The sequence below is a fragment of the Thunnus maccoyii genome, chromosome 20, assembly GCF_910596095.1.
Source record: "Thunnus maccoyii chromosome 20, fThuMac1.1, whole genome shotgun sequence".
NCBI lineage: Eukaryota > Metazoa > Chordata > Actinopteri > Scombriformes > Scombridae > Thunnus > Thunnus maccoyii.
Window position 1 is genome coordinate 12,185,453 of NC_056552.1, and position 24,729 is coordinate 12,210,181.

The 24,729-nt window shown below is 39.4% G+C and overlaps 1 long non-coding RNA gene across 2 annotated transcripts in view; it reads right to left on the minus strand.

Annotated features, from left to right (window-relative positions):
* Positions 1-24,729, minus strand: part of LOC121886482 — a 154,585-nt gene that overhangs the window by 23,723 nt on the left and 106,133 nt on the right. For both annotated transcript variants that reach the window (XR_006092749.1, XR_006092748.1), the window contains exon 4: positions 12,918-13,005. This is a non-coding gene — a long non-coding RNA (uncharacterized LOC121886482). The remainder of the gene's footprint in view (positions 1-12,917; positions 13,006-24,729) is intronic.

Sequence of the window (24,729 nt, forward strand, 5' to 3'; positions counted from 1 at the left end):
CATCTCTTCCACAGACATGTGGCTGAGGAGAGAGTGGGCTGTCTGACAAAACACAAAGAACAAGCACTTCTCCAGCTGCCCGGTTCCCATGTGAGAGTGATGAGAACACACAGAGGTTTAGTCAGAGCTCGCTGGAGATGAGCAGCATGGAGGTAGGCCAAGGAGATGTCAAGTGTTCCCTTACAAGAAGCCTTACACACAGTGGGATCCTTCAGTAGCATTTTATTAGGGTTCTTGTATATATATGTATCAGCTAGCAGGTAACCAGTGAGTAATCTGGAGGGTTTTGTGAAAATACGGAATTGATGACAATGGCAAACACAAAGCTCACTTGAGGTGAGGTGAGGAGCACAGCTATTATTTACTTTACGGGATGACTGTGGGGATTTCAATGTCAGATATGATGAAAGCATAAACTCGCTTCCTCTGCAAAATGCTGAACCAGCCAGGCAATGACTGAAAGGGACTAGTTTCCTTTTCTGTGAGGGAAAACAATGTATAATTTCTATGCTAGCTTACTAAACATTAACAAAACATAATGTAACTATTACATATAACTCAATTCCCATGATCATCGAGAAAAAACATGCATTAAGTTGGCCTTGAAAGAGTCTGCCATCAGTTTTCAAATGTCAGATGGTAAAATCAAATTAAGCTGCTTTGTCAGACTTCCCCCTACAAACCGCCAACATGTATGTCTCACATCACCTGAAAAATCATGACCAACACAATTTAATTACAACTAAAAAAAAAGTGTAAACATCACTCTCTTTCATCCCTTTATGTATGTGGACAAGAAGACAATGTGTTAAGAGGAAATAAATCTGCCTTGACAGCCACATCAAAGGGTGCAGTGAGGGGCTTACTGCTACTTAAGGCACAGGAATGCTGTTGCTAAGCATCAGTCCAAAACCTATCAGCCCTTTAAGGACTTTACTATTTTTGAGAGGGGGGCTGAGCAGGCTACTAGAGGCCAGAAACTTCACTCTGACACCACTATGAGAATTCATAAATCCTCAACACAGCAAAATCTGACACATGAGTGATTCTAACATAACACAGAATCCAATCATTCAGCTCTTTTTTGGGCTAGTTCATTACCACTTAACAGGGGCTTTTGATCTCTGAATCTTTACTCATAAATAAGTAACTATTTGTTGTCTATGAACTTCCTCTGCCCTTCTAAGGAGGACGTGCTTGTTGATGAATTAGGACATGCTCCACTGCGTAAAGGCTATGAGTCAGTGCTAGCCTCCACCTTCCTGTGAATAAATTCAATTCCCTCATCTTGCCCGGGTAAGGTACTAAATCACTGGCAGCGTCTTGGAGCGGCGGGGTGTCATTGGATGGCTGGGTAGCCAGCCTGTTATAATTCTGTCCATCAACCTAATTCATTATTTCAGCAGCTGCACATTTCTACTCTGAATTAGAGGAAGTGACAAGTTTGAGTTCAGTTCAAAGGAGAAAGCTTTTAAGTAAGACTTTGGCAAATGATCTAGACTAGCATGTCAACCACGCCCTGTCATTCACCACTTTGACGTGTAGTAAATTTTTAGGTCAGGGAAAGGGAACAAACTGAAGAACCACAAGTCTCACTTGCAGGAAATAGAAGCGATAGGTGACCTCTCACTAACTTGTAATCCACAGAGTATTAGTCATAACAACAGTGGATAAATCCCTTTGAGAGAGTTGAGCCGTCTAAGCATGGCATGGGGCTGCCTGGCCAACAAATCTCCTTTTTTTTATCTCATCGTTGAGATGAAAGAGAAATGGTGCTGCGGATTACAGAGAACAATCATGCATTATAAGCAAAAAAGAAAAAATACAGAATCGGCTTTGTGAGAGGCCACTCATTACCAATTATCCACTATTTCTGACAGCCAGAAAAAATTACCCAGCATCGCCTGAGACAGTCTATCAGTGTCCGTATCCAGCAACAGCACTGTGTAGCTGTTCTATTTGGACTCACATCTTGTTCACAAAAAGCACTAAATGTAGAGTAATTTGTCTTGTTGACTTTGATGTTACAAAGAAAGTTTTTTAGTGTGTCATCTGTGTAAGATTTTTGAGTTATATTTTCTTTTTCAGTATGCACTCACTCTTGTAGGGCTTGCTGAGATAATTAGGCAATGAATTGGTTGGTTAACAGGAAAAAGATCAACAACTCTTTTGATACTTGCTTGTTAATTTTTCATATATCAAGCAATAAGACTCAGAGTTTACAGCCATGCTAGCCCTAGCTCTGTGAGGTTGCTTTTGCTGATACTACTAAACACTAACATGCTCACAATGACAATGCTAACATCTTAGCTTGTTAGCATGCTTACATTTCCTAATTAGCACTAAACAGAATGTGCAGCTGAGGCTGATGGGAATATTATAACTTTTGCAGGTACGGTATTTGGGCATAAACCAAACTATTGGACAAATTATAATTTTGACCATATCAAATTTCATGGCAATCCATCCAATAGTTGTTGAGATGTTTCAGTTTGGATAACAGTGATGAGCCAATCAACTGACTGACTGACAGACAACTTTGCCATCCACAGCACTGCTAGCATAGCTTTTAACACCAAACATTCTCTGGTTTCTGCCTCTAAAATATGATGTTTGTAAATTAGTTGGACAAAATCAATTTGAGGCTTCTTGGGCTCCTTATGATACACCTTTTTTCACTATTTCCGATCCAATGAAAATAATTAACTTTGTGGCCCTAGTTGATACTAATTTTAAGCTTTATTTGTAGGCTTATGAAACCCAAATATGTTTCATAAACTACTACAATGTTGCTTATATAAGTCATTACAGCATAACCAGATAAAAGTATTTAAATAACAACGCTGCTGCATTTTCAATACTGTTGTTCTTTGTTTATTTATTGACTCTACTGACTCATACCATGGCATTGAGTGGGTGGAAGCTTCTCCCTTTATTGTAATCAGCTTTCATTCCAGCCCTTTTGATCCATTGGTTTCTTTTGTGCGACACACCTCATCACCTTTATTTTCTGCCATAATTGCATGGGAAAGATCTCCCCTTTGATACTGTCTGCATGCCAAATCACTATCGGGGAAAGAGTGTCGAAAAGTGCCATGTGCGCTGTCTGCTGGGAGAAAAAAAGAGCTCATACACCTGTGGAAGACAAACAGGGTTTTCAGAGATATGACATATCTATCATCCCGGCGCAGGATATGAACTGTTCTGTCATCTTAATGGTGAAGGGGGCTTTGCATAGTGGAACAGTAGGTGCTGAGAGACATGTGTTGCACATGGTGAACTGTCTGGCAGCTGGCATTCCCAGGTCTGCACCCCCCCACTCAACCTCTTCCAGGCCCCTGTCTCATCTCCTGGCTCTAATCTGCAGACACAGTCCTCTCCTGCAGGCTCATCACCAGGCTGCTGAGTGGAGCTGAACAGGATCCTCTGCTCCCCCTCAGGCCTCCTCCTCGTCCCCTTTAACATCACTACAACATCAACACCCACCCTACACAAGTGTCAGGTGAAGTACCCCACTGGCTCCTGCTAACACAGCTATTTTAAAAGGGAATTAAAAAAAATCTTAGACTTTAGTCAGCTTCAAAGAAATGCATAAACAAAAAAAGGTCTAAAAACAAAGACCAGATATGTCATAATGAGGCTGAGGAATAGGTTTTGAAAACAGGTCATCTCATCCCCAATAATTTATGAGTGATTGGTATTGATCAATAACCTGCTATGTGACATAATTATCCCATTTATATCACTCTTATTTACTTGCCGAGTTATGTCAAAAGGCCTAAATAATTCTATTTAGACGTGTTGCTTATCAGGAATATATTTTGTAAACATTTATCTTAAATTATGTACTGAATCAACGCTCAAAAGTCTGCAAAGAAAAAAAAAAAAAATCCTGCATTGCATCTCCCCACACAGAAAGGCAGTCGCAGCCTTACCACATAGCAGCAAGATAAGCAGGGTGGATTCTACTGAGAGAATCTGTTATCAGGGATGGTGCTATGCACTGACATTAAGGATAATCATATCTATCAGCGCGCTGCCAAACATCCCCAAGTGAGCCTGGTGGAGAACAAAGCCTGCATCGTCTCTCGAAGCTAAGGTTACAGGCGGATGATGATGTACTTGTCACTGGGGTGCAAATGATCCACTGCCCAGCCAGCTCCAAGTGCAACGAATAGAATCCACACAAAGATATGGATATCAGCTGAACAGTTTAGATATCTGCTCATTCCTCTGCTTGATAGTTACAGCTGGCTTGCTTGTTACAGTCCTGAACCAGGAAACTGTATGGGCACTCCAGTAGCATATAATGAGCTGTCTGTAGATAAAATTGAAAAAGAAGTGTTGGAGGGAGAAAAGGAAGTTGGATAATGCTATCCTTCATCGCCTCAGCAGACACACCTGTCTGGGCGAGGTCTCCTCAAAGTCACTGTTTGTTCTGGATTATCGCTCTCTTGTTACACACAAGATTTGAATATCATCTTTTGTACATGATTAGAGTGATGTCTGTGTTATTCATACTCACCTTAGAATAAGGGAGGGCAGAAATTTCAGTTACACAAAGCAAAACATATTTTGCAAAAGTTCTATGAAAGTAGAAACAAAGAGTGTCGTGAAGGAAATAGAAATGAGTGTCTGTGGTGAAACTGTGAAACGTTGCAAAGGATTATCTGTTTTTCAGACCTAATATACCACTAAGACCATAGGCTAGCTATTATAGCTGCACTCTGAGTATCTCATTACTGACGACGCACAAAAACCAAAGCATAAAAAAGCAAAAAAAAAGCAGGATGAGTAGCGTGTTTTGGCAGCCGTGTCAATTGCTTCAAGTAAGTGCATATCCCACGTTTTGTTCAAGGCCATGAGAAAACCAAAACAAAAAGAGTTGGCAGGACAATTTGAATCTGACAAAGTAGTTGAGGATGAGTCAGTGAATGAATCACTCTCAATATCACAGACCAAAGCACAGCGTTTGGAGAGAAACCCACCCTGAGCAGGGAAGAGCTCCATTGGCAGTGATAAATTGCCTTTCTGTGCAGTTTCTTCCACATGGTTCACATCAATATCCCATTCATTATGATGTATCGACTCCCATCACAAGTATCTTCAATGTATATTTTAGGACATTTCCAGCTGATTTAACTTTTTTTGGGGGCCAAATCAGGAATGTGAGAAAACAAAATATCCACTATTACTGAATATTTATTCGTTTGAATTGCAAAAACATTCTGTATATTTTAGCTTACTTTTTTTTTTGTTTTGAAATGTATATTTTATTGACAACTAGGAGGCAAGAATCATCAAAACAAACACTCAGAAACACAGCTCTATAAGCTTATAAAGTTGTTACAGCTAACATGTTAGCAACCAGATTTCTATTTTCACACTTGGCATACACGAAAGCTACAGTATCTTATCATCCCACTTGAGCGGTAGCCAAGCTTATGAATGGTAGTCCAATATTCACAACTTTTAGTTTAGATTTGGTCTACACCAACTCCTAAGAAACATATCTAACTCTTTAGCTGCTAGATGATCAACTTTGTCTACCAGACACATGTATACTTTGCCAATTTTCTGTTTTGTGTTGGCACAGCGTAGACTCTCTCTAAGCTCTAAATTAGTTTCCAATTTTGCTGAAAATAGCACCCAAAGATTAGAGCCTTTTTTCCTTTCTTTCTTTTTTTTGGAAGGTTTTGCTTTATTTTTTTTTTTTCTTGGTTTTGTTTTAAGTGCTTCAGTTTGTCAAAATATTTTGTTCATATGTAACGAAAACTGTAACTATAGGGATTAATATTTCAACATTTAGGGATATATACTTATTTACTTTCTTGTCCAAGAGTGAGATGAAAAGATCAGTATCAGTGTAGGCCTAGCTATACGATATATGCCTGGCTTAGCAAACAGATAACTTGGCTCTTTACATTTTAAACAAATGATATACATCATGTCAAAAAGTACTTAAGAGTTTTTGGTTGTTGTATGTTTTTAAACTGTGGACAGAGGCAGGCTAGCAGTTTCCCACCTACCTTCACTCTCTATGCGAAGCTAGATCTAGCTAGTGTTACGTCTTGCCCTGCTTCCTAGCTCATGTTTTCATTGTTTCATGTCAGTCATTCATTGTTTCCTGTTTTATTTTGAAATACTCCCCTCATTTCAGATACTTCACTTCCTGCCCTTGTGCGTTTCCCACCTGTGTGATTGTCTACCCCGCCCTGATTAGTTTCACCTGTCCCTCACTATCCTTCCCTCCCTAATGTATTTAGCCTGTGTGTTCCCCTTTCTCAGTGCCAGTTTGTCTTAGTATCTCTGTTTCTAGAGTTCTAGCCATTTTTATAGTGTTTAGCTTTCCTGGTAGTTTTGATCCCTGCTTTGTTTTTTCCTGGATCTTGCCATTGCCTCCTCCTTTTCAAATTTTGTTTGCCTTATCTCATGACTGACTTCCTGTGTACCGAACTTTGCATGTAAAGACTGTTTTTGATCAAGATTCCTGTTTCTGAGTCATGCGCTTGAGTCCAATTATCTGTTGCACCAGTCGTTACAGCTACCTAACTATCTATTATGATAGTCAATTATGCATTTTATTTGTGCTGCCAGAAAAACCAAAACAATGAGCCAAAAGAGGATAAAAGCTGCACTGAGCAGCACAGGTGGGTGTTGATTCTCAGTGGGACCTGTAATAAGAGTTATTATCACAAATATTGCTTTATGGTGCTTTGATTGAAATATTGCGGGTGAAAACTAACTGATTAAACAACTGTTATGACCCTGTATAAACAAACCCGTGTTTCATGTCTTTATCAGCTGCCACCTAGAGCCAGTCACACAACCAGAGCAACCTCACATGACCTCCGACGGTCACCCCACACACACATACACATACACACACACTCACAGAGTCAAGGTGTGGGCAGACAAAATGGGTGTGGAGTGCTCAAAGCCAGACGAGGCAGCTCGTCTTGCTTGCAGAGAGAAACAACTATCAGTAGGATCACTCCACTTCACTCCACATGCTGGAGTCTAAACAAGTCTCTGTTTTCATTTCCATAAAGCCGGGCTCTGTCTTTTGTTCTGACGGAGATAAGATGTATAAATTATGAGCAGCTGACAAAGTATACTGGGGCGCCTCGGGCAGCTCATCAGTCATGCTCGGCCTGTCAGCAGGTAACTGATGGGGGCCCTACAGGCACAAAGCCCCCTTTTAAGCAAAGGAGGGGGAGGCAGAGGAATTAAAGCTGTTGTTGGCGTCTCGAGCACAACAGCTGACTCATATTTAACAGTCTCTTTAAAGGAGTGAGGCAGACGCCAAAACCTTCAAGCTTCAGAGTGTGTTTTGTAGCTCTCTCCTCAGGAGTGTGTGTCTCGCTGTTGTGCTCTGTCGGCATTATACAATGGCCTTCATGCAGGAGGTAGGCACACAGAGAAAGTCGCCTTACGAGACCACCCAAGAGGAGCATGAGAGGGGTGCTAAAGAAGCTGTACAACTGTAATAATCTTCAGCTTTGTCAAAACTACCAAATATATATAATCCTCTCTATGTATCTACAGAGAATTCAGCTAAACTCCTTGACATTGTACCTAATAATGGTACAACCATAATGGATCACTGAGTTTCATTACAGTACTAAAGCCCAACCTAACCTGTAAAAGAAGAGGATCTGATTTACTGGTGCTTTTATGCACTGTGTGTACTTGAGAGATAATCGTAATGAGACAGTGTGCTCGGCTGAAGATGACAGGTAAGAATTGATGTTTCTTCCTGCAGCCATGTGGGTGGGAATGAGTGGGCTTTATTTCAGTCGGCACCGCAGCTCTTATCTTCCGCGGTCACTGTCGCTTTCTGTCTTGTGGACTCTAATCTAACCAGGTGGATGTGCAGAATATAACACAAGAGACAAAGTCAACTTTCTGACCAGCACTGCCCAGAGTATAACAAAAGTGCTGGTCTGTGTTTACTGTGAGGACCAATTAGTTCTGCTATTTTTTCTTGCATTTCTGTGTGTAGGTATGAGGTGCTAAAAGTCTGAATATTAAGAAAGGGTAGTTTGGCTATGAGGTGTTATTTGTTTCAAGTAGATATAATGTCCTATGTAAAAAATGATTGCTATTCCACTTAACGTGAACATTTTTACTAGAAAACTGCTGTGGGAAACAAAGCTCTTTTGCAAGAAAAGGGGCAGTGAGTTCAGCTGGTTTATGTGCCCTCATCATATTTCTGCAAACCAATCTCCACGGCTGTCTGATGTCTGGAAGGACATAAAGTATCACACCTTCATTTGGGTCAGACAGGTACTTTACTGTATCAAATGATTGGGAGTGTAAAATTCTCTGAATAGAGTCTGATACCAGAAAAGGAAAGACACCACTGCCGCTCAGGAGATGTAAAATAATACAGCTTATCTCTGATGCCCAGGAGAAAGAGACGTGTCCACCGTTGCCAAATAATGGCATACTTCCATATGAGTCATTTAATATGACTTATATTTAAAGCTTAAAAATATATTTTGTTCTGACATCCAGAACATCCCAATATTTATTTGAAGTCCTTGCCTTATTCAAAGAAAAAAAAAGTCAAGGAATTTGCAGTTGCAAGAATTGATGCAATCTTTGTGAGATCTTGCATTTTTTTTTGCAAAAAATGGTCAAAGTGGAGTGGATTTCACCAATCGCCATTTTTTTTCCGCATAAAACTTATCCAATAGAGACAACTTTTACGAGCCAAGGTCAAATAAAAGTCAAGCCTCAATCTCCACTTCTTCAATTAACTATTTTTAAAGCTGCACTAACCACCACCTTTATATGAGCAATGGGTCAAATGACTACAATATGAGTAACATGATTGGGCTTGCTGATAGTGACTACCCCACAAAGAATTATCACATCATTCTGTAGTTCCCCTCAGATCTATAAAACTTTTTCGCATTTGTCTTTCTGTAGCAACATCATCTCCAGCTGCAGCAAAGAAGCTCTACATAAACCCACTGTACACTACCTGTCCAGCACCAAACAGCAGACAGATCAAGAGAATGAATATTGGACTTTATTTATCAGGTGGACACAAACCATCACTAATCTGATACTTAAAACTAACCTTTTGGTTTATGGAGCATGCTGGCAATGCTACATTTTTAAAGCATGAAATGCGTTTAACTTCCTGGCAACTGTATCTATCGGCACAGACTACTATCAATAGAAATACCCCATGAACAAGGCAATCCTCAGTAACTCATTTTTACTCACTGCTGTATTCATTAATTTAGCAGACAGTTCAATCAATGTCAATTTTTTTCATATTTGAGCACAATTTTCTTACAAAGCTACTAGGCCACAATAGCCACTAAAAATCTTCATGCTGAATGTGTCATTTTTTAATTTAGAGTTGATATTTTAGGAAGATCTTCTCAGCTAAAGTTGTCTCCTGACCTCTCCACTAACCGGACTATGACCCCAGGAGGAGTGTCGTCTGAAGGCCACAGTGCATGTGCACACCTGCATCTGTGTCTACATGTGAGAAAGTGCACGTGTTTGTGTGTACACTTCTGTGAATACCGGGTCATCCAGGTAGACGGCTCAGATAAGCGACCAAAGTGAGAGACAGATGGCCGATGGGAAACCAACTCCAATAACAAAGAACTTCAATACAAATGGTCAATACTTCAATCAGGAAGGGCTAATTATAACTCACGGGCTGATCTTGATTGATCGCTCAAGAGCACAATTACCAAACTGTCCACATTAAACTGATGTATGAGTGTTTTAGGTATTACAGCTCCTGAAGGTTTAATACGTTTCTCATTAGAACAGTGCACGGCAAATGTCCTTCCTGTGCCTGATTTAAAGGTGACACTGAGGGGCAGAAAAACATGAAAGTGAACTGAAAGAACACTTAGACTATGACAAGAACATGCTCGCTTCAGTACATGCGCTTGCTTTGAGCGTTGCAGAAAAAGACTAAAGGTCATTTGTGTCCTTTCATCACAAAGGTGGAAAAACAGTCGTCATTCTGTCAGACATGCATTGTGGCGTCTTCTCAAGACAACAGCATCGTTAAAACAACCTTGTAGAAGGATGTGTGACCCTCAGCAGCTTAACACGGCATCACAATGTGTAAAAATGACTTTTAATTAATACTGAGGATAGCATACACTTATTGTTCTTTATATCATAGTGACATGCATGAGAAAATGTATTTTTGCACAGAATCTGCATGATTATTGATTGGTTTTTGAAGCGTAGTGAGTATTTGAAGACGACATCCAAGCTTTTTTGAGCCTAAGAACTGAGTATATTCAATTTCATGTGCATCTGTGAGCATTATATGTATGGATTATTGTTATATAACAATACATAACAAGGTCAGATGCCTAAAAATAACACAGGTTTATGTTTAAATGACAAAGACCTCTAGCAGCTGTGTTAATTATGACTCTTGCCTGTAAGAAGCAAAGGCAAATGTAGCGCAATGTTCTTATCGAGCCACAAAGTCAGCATATGGAGGAGGCTGGGGTGGATGGATCAGTCAACAAAGTCGTAGTTACTTTGACCCAAACCTTGATCTTTCTCTAAACCTGTTTTGAAAGTGGTTTTTTTGTAGCTAAAGCTAACCAAACCTTAACCAGTGTCCAATCAGAAAATGCTCATATGAATCATTTTTGTAAAGATGATTTCTTTCTGTTTTGTAAGACGATGACAAACAAAGTCGTCCTGCAGGCAGGGGTGTCAAATTGAAGAAAGTGATTATACAGGTCTTTGTTGTTTGTTGTTTTGTTTCATAAAATTTCCAGACAATGAAACTGTATATAGTGCTATCACAATTACAAAATGACCTATACAGTGATAGATTTCATCCACGTTTGTACAAGAAAAAGAGAGAGTGAGAAAAGAACAGAGGGAAACTGCTATGAAAACAGAAAGGGAAAGCAAGTGAGTATGTGTGTGTGAGTTTGTACCAAAGCACCCACTCTATTCAGATCCAGCCCAAAAGAGTTGTCTCAGTAACAACAATAGTGGGTAACATGATCTTTCATTACACATTGTGTAAACAGTGTAACCTATCAGTGCTGCCAATCAAGATGATTGATTGTGGCCTGTCACAGGAGAAGAGTGACATGTCAGGGAAAAAAAAAGTTTTTTTCTAACAAAGTGCAGTGCATTCAGGCTGCCACAGAAAGTGGTGATTAATGTGTTCTCACTGGGTAATCCCACACCCCTAGCTAATGAAGGAGGAATCTATCATCCACACTGTGGTGGCAGATGTCGCGAGGACAGCAATCCAAGTGCCTGGGAACAATTTACTTTCTTTTCTCTAATTGTTCCTGAAAAGTGTGACAGGTTTGGAGAAAAACACTTGAGTCGACAGCTCCTCAGGGCAGACACAACAACGTACAATGATCGCCACTTCAGCATACAAACCAACCATTTTCCACCTGAAAGTATCACTTACTGCGGACTGGAACCACTCAAAAAGATAAGAAAAGCCATCAGACCATTTTCTACAGCTAAAAGATGTTCTATTATTATTACTCTATGCTGCAAAAATGGTCTGAGAGGCAGCGAAAGAAGAAAGCTACTAAAATAAACTTTTCATGCACTGCTTTGCGCTGTATAAACTAACTGTATACATCCTTCATGCTAACAAGAGAAAGTGCACAGAGTTCATAAACAACACATCTGTGCTTCATTAAGCTGGCTACACCTTATAATCAAGAGCAAGGCAAGAAATTAAACAGCAATTAGAGAAAAAGGGGTTGAAGCTAAGGGATCATCATTCACGTCCCTAAAGAATACCATGTCTTACAAAACAGCCAGAAGTGAAACATCAGCCAGAGGAAAAACTGTTTGGGATTTACTGTTGTTTGCAAAGCTGTTATTTTCTATTGGTTACTTCACTTTTTATGAGTTATTATAGGCAACAGAGAAAAAACATTTCAACATTTAATCTCAACATGTCATTTTAGAGCGTTCATTAATAACACAGTTAGGTAGACTAGAACGTCTTTCATGTCTTTCATGTTTGGGAACATAAGCTGCTATTAGCACAAAAGGGGAAAGCAGCAAAGTCCAAATGTGTCACAGCTGTCTGTCCTCACATCATTTAATTTAATCTGGTTTCATGCCTGTTCACATTACTGGCCTGATAAAACAGCAACACTTTCAAACATCTGCTTGCTCGGGGAGCCTGTTGATTATTCATTCAGCTGGAGGTCAGATGGCACTCGGCTCACACAGCCTCACACCCGAGCTAATAAATCAATTTCTGGAGCAATTATGAGTAATCGCATGTGCTTTAAAGTTTAACAGTCTGCTTTACCAGGTGCAGTTTTACGTGAATTATGCGAACAAGTTGAGTCATCGCTCTAATTGCGCTTGTTTTTGTGAATGATGACCTAAGTATGACCTCCACACATACAGTACACTCCTCCTCTGGCGCTTTACATAGAAACATGTGGAGCTAGATTAAAAAGGATCAAGCTGCAGTCAGTGTGGAATTCACACATACACTTAAGAGGAAACACCCCATCAGGTATTCTGCTGACTTGATAAAATGATTTAATATGTGTTGATGTGTGTGTGTGTGATGTGTTTAATATGTGTGTTCTGTTCTACAAGGTGTTTTCCTGACTTACCATGAGGCTCAGTGTTGGACCGCCTGTATGGATCAGTAGGCATCATGTAAAGGCCTGAAACCTGGTGATCTGGGCCCAAATACTACAAACACTTTTAATATCTGTCAATCAATTTTAAGGTATTTTTGAAAAATGTATTATAATTAATTTTTACCAGAAAGGGGCTGTAATGAAACAGCTCTAGCGAAACATTAGCCAACTCATTTTGGACTTGGGACCGCCGACTCTGTTAAGACAGTTTTCTGCTTGTCAGTGGTACAAATTTATGTGTCAGTTAAACATTTTGTATACCTGCTTATCCTGTTGCACAGCCTGTCCCAGCATGCTTTGGATGAGACGTGGGGGTACACCCAAGCCAGGTCGCCAGTCTGTCGCCGAGCTAAAACACACAGACAAACACAGTCACACCTACAAGATATTTACAGTCACTAATTTACCTGACGTGCCTGACGCTGTATTGTGGGAACCAGAGCATCAGGGTTAATTAACTAATGACTGAAACTGAACAGCAAAGAACTGATACAGCTTAACAGTCTGCTGCGCCCAGGCCTCGTTTCTTCTTGTACTTTTGTGGAAGGACAGAATTGCCAATGGGTTGCCACTAGCAATGAATTTCTAAGAGGATAACATAAATTCATGTGCCTCCAAAATCCTTTTGTTTTGGAAACCCAAAACAAAGTTTCCCTTTCATCAAAGTCGACTGTGCAGTAAAATCCAAATTATTTACATATTTCTCACTCTAAAAGTAGAAAAAATGAGACGTTTCAGCAAAAACTTGTGTAAACTGTTGTGTAAGGGACATTAAGTTTGGAAATACAGTTTACCATAGATTTGTTAGACAGGAAAAATTACTGTGAGCAGTTCAATAAACAAAGAAAGGAAAATCCTTTAGTGCCAGTGATGACAAAGATGAATCCTACAGTAAGCGTCAGATACACTACAAGCTGCTCAAACAGTAAAGAGAGAATAAAGATGATGATGTAGTGGGTAGTTGGCTGTGAACATGGCTAACACCCAGCTGTTATCATAACCAAAACAACTGGAAACACTGTCCTGGTGATCTCATCGAGGTCCAGTCAGATCAACACTGGTGTTTAGATTAAGCATCAAAGAGCTGCCACAAAGACTGAGTACCTGGCAGAGGTGCTGAACTGTGGGCTTGTTGTTTGAACAGAGAGAGCAGATCGAGGTCAATAACTAACTTCAAATAGCTGAAAGACCTTCAGTACTGGCAGGTGGCTGCTCACAGCATTATAGGTCAGATAGAGTCTGAAATGCTGCCAATTCAAAACTGATGTGAGTTTCATTTGTATAACTATCTTGTATGGCTGTATTTACAAATAGTATCTGACTGAGATCCGGTGGTGATTCACACTTTGCTACAGCATAAAGAGGACTGGCAGTTGGTGTTTGTTTCTGTAGCTTAACCTTGTCCAGCCTCCTCACTTTGGTGTAACAAAGAGATTAACAAAATACATATTTCACAGGGTGACTTACTGTAGCTACAGCAGTTAAAATCACAGAGCTACCTCTCTGTATGTGAATATACAACTGATGTCTGTATCTTCTCATGCATGTTGTATTGTACAAAGACTGTGTATGCTCCTTAAGCAGGGCGGGCTTTTCGAGATGTGCACAGCCAAACAAGTGCATTCATAATTACTGTAGGGTTGAGTTTTAGTAGTCAGTTCCAGGTTGGTCTACCTCTTTGTTCCAGACTGAAATATTTCAATAGGTTTTGGATGGATTGCCTTTAAATTTTACAGAATCCTATTGACTTTGGTGATCCCCTGACTTTTCCTCTAGTGCCAGCATGAGGTTGGCAAGTTGTGGTTTTGACAACTATTGGCATTGCCTAGAAATTATGTACAAAGATTCATATCTTATCTTACATCCCCCTGAAGATGAATTGCAATAACTTTGGTGATATCTTAACTCTTCCTGCAGCGCCACCAACAGGTCAAAAATGTGTTTTTGTTGTTGTTCCATATTTTACTTTTTGACCAAATTTCTGCAAATCTAACAACATTCCCATTAGTCTCAACTGTACTTTGTGTTTAGTGCCACTTAGCAAATATCAACATGCTAATATTAATAAACTAAGGTCGTGAAAATGGTGAGCATCTTACCTTCTAAACATCAGCATTTTAACATTGCAATTGTGAGCATCTTAGCATGATGTTAGCATCTGGCACAAAGCACCATTTTGCTAAGTAGCTACAGCCTCACAGTCGCTAGCGTAGCTATAGTTAGAACAATGCTAGTTAGTTAGAGCAATGCTTATGCTAGTATAGCTCCGAATACAAAGATACAAAAATAAGTATGAAACTGTTTTCCTTTATCTTCTACAACTGGTGTGTGTAACTGATGATGTAAAACAAACGCATGCTAACTCAGAATCAGTTTTTTTTACTAGACTCAGACTAACTGAACAGGGCAGAGCACCTCAGTTGTTCCAAAGTGTGAGTACACTTCACTTAAGTCTATGAAAAAACTCACCAAACCCACATTTATCTAGCATGCATGAAGTTAAACATAAAACTTGCTGCATTTTTGTGACATTGAGTGAATCATTTTAATCTCCCTACCAGCTGATCTGTGAGCAGCATGATGCTACAGTAGCAACTTATTAGCTGATGTTGGCTACAGTAAATGATAAAGTACAATTTAAATGATTTCCACCACATCATGTTTATTTCAACTTCTATGGCTACTGCAGCTCCAGCTCAGGCCTCCCAGCAAGGACCAAATACAATTTTTCCCTCAGAGCAAAAGGACAAATTAGTCAGGACAAGGTCAAACAATGCCACAGAGCAGTGACACAATATAAACAAACGATTCCCTAAGAGGATTGGACAGAATTCAGATTTGAGAAGCAAGTTTGGCCCTTGATTTACATTTAATAAAATGCTATTGAATTCAATTGCTATACAGTAACTTCTCTAGGCAGCGCAGAATGCAACAAACACCAATGAACAATGATTCAAAGCCCAATTCTCTCAGATGTGCCCCATTAGCATCTACTAATGACTAATGGAAGAGAAAATGGTAATGTAAATCAATCAAATCCTAAGTTTTTTTGACAGGAGCAGTGGTCCTCCTCATACAAGGTCAACCCAAGGTAAAACTGCATAGCCTGAACCTAATTAAGCAATTACAAGCTCCATGTATGTGCTTTGTCGCTCCAATGTGAAATACTGTCAAGTGGAAGAACGCTGTGCAGACTGGACGGATGCTGTCTACTTTGATGTAGGCTTATGCATATGAAATGAGGTCAGATCCTGGTCATTAAAAAGAACTCCTTTACACGGGATATCACGCTACGAGAGGCAATTTCTTCAAAGGGCTTTTACTTAGGAGATTTGTAAAGGATTATGACAGGAAGGCATGTATAAACAAAGCAATGTGAGAAGAAAAGGAAAATGGGTCAGATAATGCCCTCTGTCACAGTTATTACATATCTCAATTATTCAGGCTGAGGAGAATGCTAGAAGTTACAGTGATCATTTGCCTGAGCAAGAATGCAGGACCAGTCACACAGCCTGTCTGCTCTCATGTCATTTTGAATTTCTTCAATGATATTTTTAACTTAGTTGATATTATTTCAGTTTGCTTGCAGTTTTTGCTCTGCTGTCAACAAAGAAGCAGCCTTTAGTCCCTCTGAGGACCAAAATCCTATTGCTAAAGTGCTTATGCTACAAGGGAAATATAATGAGGGGAACGAGCTGGAAACAAGCAAGTTGAGCAAGTAATATTATGCAAATGAACTGTCCAGAAAGCTGAAAGACACCACAAAACTAGAAAGATAATATACAATATAATACTGCATTGTTAATACAAGCCAAGAGTACCTCTTACATTATTTCCTTGCTGTAAACATAAATCAAGATGTAAGACCACAGGAACCACAAGAATGTGTTCACTCATCTGTTATTTGGTTCAGAGGTTAAAAAAAAAAAAAAAGTACTGTAAGTAAGTAGATTTACTCAAATACTGTACTTAAATACAGTTTTAAGGTAATTGTACTTTACTTGAGTATTTCTATTTTATGCTGCTTTATACCTTTGCTCAACTACATTTCATCGTCATATTGTACTTTACTTGACTGTATTTACCTGACAGCTACACTGTAGTTATTTAGCAGATTTTACAAGTAAAACCAGTTATCAGCTGATAAAATATGATTTATTGTCATGCATAGAAAGATAATTACATTTTGTAGACTTTCCTCTGAACTTTAACTTGAGTACATTTTTGAATGCAGGAATTCTACCTGTAATTAAGTATTTTAGTGTTCCAACTATATGTCGTTTTCATTCTTGATTAATATGTTGATTTCTTTTTGATTCATCGATTCATCATTCAGTATATGGAGTGTCAGAGAACAATGAAAAATGACCATCACAAGTTAAGGTGAGATGATGATTACTTGTTTTGTCTGCCCAACAGCCCAAAAACCAAAGATGTTCAATTTAAAACAGCTGACTCAATAAACAACAAACAAATGATTACTGTAATTGACTATCGAACTGTCAATTAATTTTCTGTTTCACCACTAGAGTCTTTGTACAATGTGGTGTTGCTACTATAAGTAATGACTCTGAATACTTCTTCCACCAATGGGTTTTAGAACATTATTAATGTGCTTTGATTTTTTTTATCTGATCCAAAAAACCCTTGAACACAAGTGACTGTAGGCTCATATTTGCTTTGGCCAAACAATCCCTGACCTGCCTCTGTACAACCATTGTCAACCCCTTGCGCATGACGTAGAAACAATGGCTCATTCTTGGCCTAATGCACGGCAATGTGACATATAATAAATATTGCATCAGGGGAGCCTGCAATGCTGTCAGTCAGGAGATAATGCCTTTCGTCAGCATCAAACCAACCACAAACGTCTCCAAAGCAAATGATTCCTTTAAGGTATTCCTGTATGGTAAATGATTCATAGTGCCTGCATTGTTAAAAACAGCACTTAAGGGGGGACTGGTTAAAGTAAATATAAGTCACGGTGAAAAAGCTTGTAGTATTATCCAGGGCTGTCTGAAAGCATATTAATGCCCAGCGTTGTTAATGGATACAAAGGGCTCAAGAGTGTTTTAGTTTGAATAGATATGACCTGGCACCCTTCAAAAACTTTGAAACGTCAATTAACATGACACAGTAAGTAATTCTATGTTTTTTTAATGACATAATTCTCTTCCTTAAGTATTTGTTGATACAGTTTTTAAGGGGGTAGCTTCCATTCAACATCATAGCCAAGTATAAATGAATTCTAGTACATTAATTGCTTAAAGGGCAACACATGCATTTTATGTTTAGTTTGAAATACAATCAATGCCTCACTGTAACAGTTCATTAACTTTTACATCATTATTTCTGACATGAAATCAATACTCTTCTCCGAAGAAACAGGAAATACATTTTAGAAGTACAATATGCCTTAACTGCTGATTAAGCAGTTTTATGAAATCAACAGCATCAGTTTTCATTAATGTTGTAAGTGTATTTAACTATATGACATAATGTAATTAAATATAACTGTCATGTTGTATGTAGTCATCTGTCAGTGCAACAAAAGAGATATGAGTGGATATCCATCACAACTGCTTTTGTGTGGTGCTAGCTGTAGAACAGTGACTTGAATAACATCATGAACTCCAGACATAGGCCCATAACACATTTCCTGCCATTCAAAATTCACAAATCCTCTCAAAATGGGGCCCACAGACGAAAGAAGGGAGGTACAAGATAGGTTGAAATTTTGGCATGTTGTGAAAGCAACCAACTGCTTTGTCTGTGTTACTTTCCTCCCTCGGCCAAGATTGTATAGGTCCAAAACATTAGAGTGTTGACAAAATGATGGATGAAGCATGGCAAAGTGGTTAGCGGTTGTAAAGGCACTGAAAACTTCTTCCAAAGCACAAACAAATGACTGCTTCACATTGTATCCATCACTGATACATTGTCCTAATTGGAAAATGAGACTCTGGGTATCAAAACACAAAACCACAGACACATTGTGTTGGAATACAAATTTCCCTTGACTAGATTGCTCTGAGCACAACTAACCCTCTAGCAATGGAGCCCTTAAGTGTTCAATACTGATGTGTTAATAGTTTTATTGCTTCAATAAAACTGTTAATATGAAAATAAGAATAATGCAATAACAATTCATAATAATAACAATAATTATTTCATAATGTATTCATTAATTTATATATTTTACACAATTAATTCATATGATCATTTATTTAATCTCTTCATATTTTTTATTTGAACATGTTGGGGTTCCATATTTAGCATGTATGTGTGGCATGTTATGAGCTTCAGTAAAAGTGTGTAATTAATTTGAGTATTCATTTGTAATTATGTCGACAGTTCAAAACATTTCAAAACTGACTTACAAGGCTCAACACCTGCAAGCTACACTTACTGCTTCTTATTGAGCCAATCATCAAAAATCACAATATAATAAAAAGCTCTATGCTCTTACAGAAAATGTGAAAAAAAATGTTTAGAGCACTGATTGGCTGAACAATAAATTATATGAAATATAACAGCAATAATACTGCATACAAATAGATATGTAAAAATCTTTGCAATAATTAGTCATTTTCAGTTCAGCTGCTATAAACGTATCATAACTATAGCTTCAGGAATGGCTGTTCCCAGTGACTGAATAACATTAAGGCATCCTCAGCCTCCACTAGAGGTCTCTGTGGCTCACCCCCTTCTCTCCATAGCATATCCCTATACAAGAACATGTAAACACAATTGTCTGCCCCACTACTGTAAACACCGGGGATGATGCAGGAACAAGGTAGCCATGGATCCAAAACAAAGAGCAAGCTATGTTTAAAGCATATATCTGGTGGAACTTAAACAGTAAGCTAAACATAGACACTTTGTCATTTAAAATATTTCTGAAGCTCCCTGTAACTTTGAGAAATCAAATTAACCCAGTGACCCAGAATCTAACAGTTTCTGAATACCCTCAACAAACATGGTTCAAAAAGAGTCAAACATTTAGGCCTCACAGAAGAATGAACTACAAGCATCAGCAGAGGTAGGATGCCTGGCATGGCAGGGCATTCTTCACACATTGGCAGCATGAGCGATGTGGGTCACTTAGCGAGTGGCCAGGATTCAAAACAAAGAAAAGGCCCAAGCAATGGGGTCCACTGGATAAATTTGTCAATGTCTTGTGCCTTAAGGCACCCAGCCTCGCCTGACCCCAACCTCCATTCTCAAGATAAATACCTCTGTCACCATTCACCTTCAGTCCCTGGACACAAATTTAACTTGTCATCCATCATCCTTGTGCAGAGGTATAATTTTCCCCCCTCCCAGTAATGAGTTTAAGACCTCCGAACAGGCCAGCCATGGGACCTCGCCACCGAACATGACAAAGCATTTTGGAATCCAGAATTTTTTTGTGGTTATTATTTGTATAAAATGACTTGATCTCACACTCCCCACCAGAAAGCTTGCCAACTGGATAAATGATTGACTGTGACATTCATAGCAACTGTGGGTCCATACAAAGTTCAAGCCGTGGAAGGTGTAAAGCTCCGGGTATTTGTTTCCCTCAAATGGCCGCGGCTGACAACCTTGTATGATAATGTGCCCACTGTACATCAACTTAATTGACACTTAAATCTGTCAGTAGCCTTACAAATGCCGACCTTCTTTGGGGAACAAATCCTTTTTAATGTGCATTCTTTGTGAGTGATTGTGCATGTGTGTGTGTGTGTATGTGGGGAGGGATGGTGATTGGGGGGGGGGGGGGGGGGGGGGGGGGGGGGGGGGGGATGAGTGAGCAAGGATACAAACGAGATAAAGAGAGAAAGCTGTCAAGATAAACAGTACAGACAGTAAAAACAGAGCTTTTCTCTTCACTGTACGTAAAGCAAGCAGCCTCTTTAGCACAAGTTATAATACATCAAGCAAAATATGGTGAATATTCCTATAAATAAGTTTGTAAAATTCAGCAGCTGGCAGCTGGCTATGAACCTACACACTAAGGAAGAAAATCAAATTGCCTCCAAATCCCTTTTCACCTGTCTGATTAGGATATTTTTGCCATGTAATGTTATTAGCAGCCTGGTTAAAATGGAGCCGCTGTGCACTGGGGGTTGGCTTATTAATTGTTGTTTTCGTGTCACCACTGCTGTGTGCATCCAGTGATTTAATCAGCTAAATTCACTGCCATGGGAGCTGCGGCCTGAGCCAGGTTTAACGCTATAGGTGTAATAATAATATATTGGCAATGAACCTGTCATTACAATTCATTTCTGAGAATGATTTACATATATGTGCACTGAATAACACTGATTAGCCAAATGGGATGAAGTTATCTCGCTCCTTCATTGCATTAATGTTGCCGTTTCATTAATTCAATTTTCACTCACTCCTTGTAGACCCTGAATGTCTGCTCATCTTGAAAGATTGCTTTGACTGGCTGACAGTTTAGAGCAAAATAGTAACCCTATTATCTCATGGACATTGATAAGCACTGAGTTGTGTGTGTGCCTTCTGCTTCCTGCTCTAAGGGCAATAATGACCTGGGGGCAGCAGTTTCTGTCTCCCTCACAGGTACAATCTTGTTTACCTCAATCCCCCAAAGACTCACACCTTTCTCTCCCCTGAGACCTGATCTGGCTTCTTTATCCTCACCTCAGTCACCTACCTGGTCCCTTTCTCTAATCACAAAGCATCTCACTGCTCTAAAGCTCTATGTTATCTGGAGGGGCAAGGCCTCTGGTACTCACCGCAATTAACATGGGGCTTTGTAACCACAACGCTCACTACAGCAAGTCAGTCTCAATGGGCGAATACTGCAAACAAGGCCTGGCTACCGTGTATCCATTAATGATGTTAACAAAGACTCGATATAATACCAATAAACCACTCAGCATCTACTTGCGGTGGTAAAAATGTAAAGCTGATTGCTAAATAAAGCCCCTTTCACACATGCAGTCTAACCCTGAATGTTCAGGAACATTTCCTGCATGGGGTCATGTGTGAATGGGAGCAGGGAAATCAGGAAAATCTGTACCTAGTAACATTTCAGGGAAAATGCCGGTACGGCTGTGTTGTGAATGAAAGCAGTAACATTGCAGGGACGAGCCAAAAAAATAGTTACTTCCGTCTAACAAAAGATGCTTTCACGTGGAGCTAGCAAACCAATCACAAGACTCTGCATTACTGCTAATGGACTGTTCCTTGCCCCATCTATTCCTGTATTGCCATGGCACGTGTGAAAAGGCGCAAGACGGAAATGTTCCTGAATGTAGCTGCATGTGTAAATAGTGAAAATCATTAGTGGTGCCTGAAAGGTTATCCCAGTATTTTACTGGGCTGGGAACTATGTGTGAAAGAGGCTTAAGAAGTATGAATCTGATTTTCTGCATCCACAACAGCAAGGTCAGGTGAGATTTCGACATGATGTCACGAAATCAGGCCGCAATTATTCTAAATCTCCTTCCCAAGGTGGAAGGATTGCAAACTGAGGCTCCTGCAGCCATCTCTCCTCACAGCCAATCCATTGAATGACAACAGACAGCTACAGTGATGCAGAGACAGGCGGACAGAGATGGATGGATCGATAGACTGCATATGCAGACGTGCCTATTGATAAACTCCTGCTGACAACGGGCGAACACTTCGGGCTCATCGGTGGAAATGTCAGTCATGCTGGCCATTAGTTTGCATGCATTTCAGGTCGGATGTCCTCAACCTATGACCGTGGGGTACTAAGGCCAGCCCACAAGGCCCGTAAGATGCCAAAACACTTTTTTATCACTTGTCAGATTGGATTCCACTTGGTGTCAGTCCAGGCTTCTCTACTACTGTATGTGACAGGGAATAAGGCAGCCTTGATTTGACAGTGATGAACAGATAATGTATGTGAGCAACTGAAATGGGTTTGATGTTGCCCTCTTCTCCATGAAATAACTGTACTACAAAATCAAAAATGTTTCTGAATTGTGGCTGCAACTAATGATTATTTAATTATCAATTAATTTGTATTCTATTTTTATTTAATAGATTGTTTAGTCTATAAAATTTTAATAAATAAATAAATTTGTGAAAAATGCCCTTAACAAGTTCCGAGAGTCAAATTGCCTGTTTCCCTCAGGAGTTGGTGGAGACCAAAAACAGAGCTAAGAGAAAGTGAATATAGAACTTAGATTCACCAGGTGGACAGAAACACAACTCCAAATGAATGATAATGTTGCTCTGTGTATGCCGAAAAAGGATATAGTCAACCGTACACTAACAATTTTGGTATATCAACTTAAAAGGTGATATATCAGTGTTGTGCTCACAGCTTGTTTCCGCTTAAAGTGGCTAAAAAAATCTGTTATCGCAGGTTTAAACAATTAATTGATTATCAGAATTGGACTGTATTGAATTGCACAACCTCTCGTACATTGGCAATGTTGTACCTTAAGGGTTTATTGTCAATGTACAATAAAATACCAGCCTTGTCTTTTTATGCCTCAAGTACTGCCGGCTGCATTTCTAGTCAACACTGTGTTGTACTTGACATATCAGCGTAAACTCCAGGCCGCGCTCTAACCGCTGACAGGTAATGGCTCATCACTGTAAGAGCTCCCAACTAGCTCCAGAGTGGAGAAGTCATGTTTGTATTCTAACAAGGCCGTTCTGGGTTGGGAATGGCAGTCAAATCTAAATTCTGTTCAGGGAGCAGAGAGAAAAATGCCTGATGAATTTGTCAATACTGCAGGAGTGATGGGCCTCATATGTGTGTAATGGACTGGATGCTTCTCAGTACAGATTGCCTGTCGAGATAGGAAACTATAATGAATGGCATGGAGGAGCATGGTTGTAAAGAGATACGACTTTTCACCTTCATTTAAAAGACATTGTTGGTTAAAGTCCCAATTCTTGTTGATTTTTTTTTACCATGTAAATTTGAGGTTAATTCAGATCTAATTTTAGATTCATCTCCTAATGCTGGAAAACCACAATCTGTGTGTTTGACAGATGATCATAATTGAAATATAGGCCTGTTTTTCAAATCTTAAACAACATGATTTGTTGTGAATAACAGATTTAGCTGTTGTCTGATATTTCTACATGCCTGTCAGGCAATTGTTACACAAAATAAGTTCCAGTGTGTTTTAAATGGGACTTTTGTTTACATGCATATCACAGACTGTACCTTTAACGGCAGTGTTGAAAGTTGTTTGAATTGAGGACCTTCTTTAGCAATTTAAAAGTGTAACATTAACAATAACATCTTTTTTGATGAAATCTGATCTAAAGTCAGGCATATAATTGAGGAGTTTGTCCTAATGATAGAAAATTATGATTTTTTGAAAATGTGATCTTTGTTACACAATATTATTGATGTAAACAAACCTTGAAAAACACCAAAAAGATTTGTAACATAGGTTTTGTTGTGTAGTATCAATATTAACAGACCTGCCTATCAATTTGAGAGCATCAGAGACTCCAGTGTGATCTGGATTTTGGTTTTCCGGCAAATCTTTTGTTTACATTTGGATCACAGATTGTACCTTTGACAATAGTGTTGTACATGTAGTTAAAATAATTTTGTTTTGCTGTTTTACTGTTAGAGTTGAGGACCTTAAACATTCTCCATTGAAATATAGCATTCAATTCATTCAAAGAGTAGAACTAGTTTAATATCAGAATATACTGAATGCCAACAGGGCTACAGTTTTTGTGGGCAGGTTTAAAAGAGAAACAGTTCTGTGAAATAGGGTTTGAGTAAAACCTTGGATGAATAATAGACTGCTTCCCAAGCAGCAGCACTCTTGGTGGTAGGAGGTTAATATTCTCACATGTCATTAGGTCTGCTGGCTCGACTGATGGCTCATTGAATCAGGCAGCAAATGATTTCCTCATGCTGCAGAGGACAGAGCACTTCAAAGGGAAGGGGCTGAGGTCAGGACAGCACTCCGCTTTGATTAATGACCGGGGCTCAGCAGAGGTTGCCTGTAGGTAAGAATGTGACGGTGGATTGAATGTGAAGGGGACCGACTTTTAAGCTAGATTTGACCCACCTCCAGAAAAACTTGCAGATACCATCACACAGGCTGGG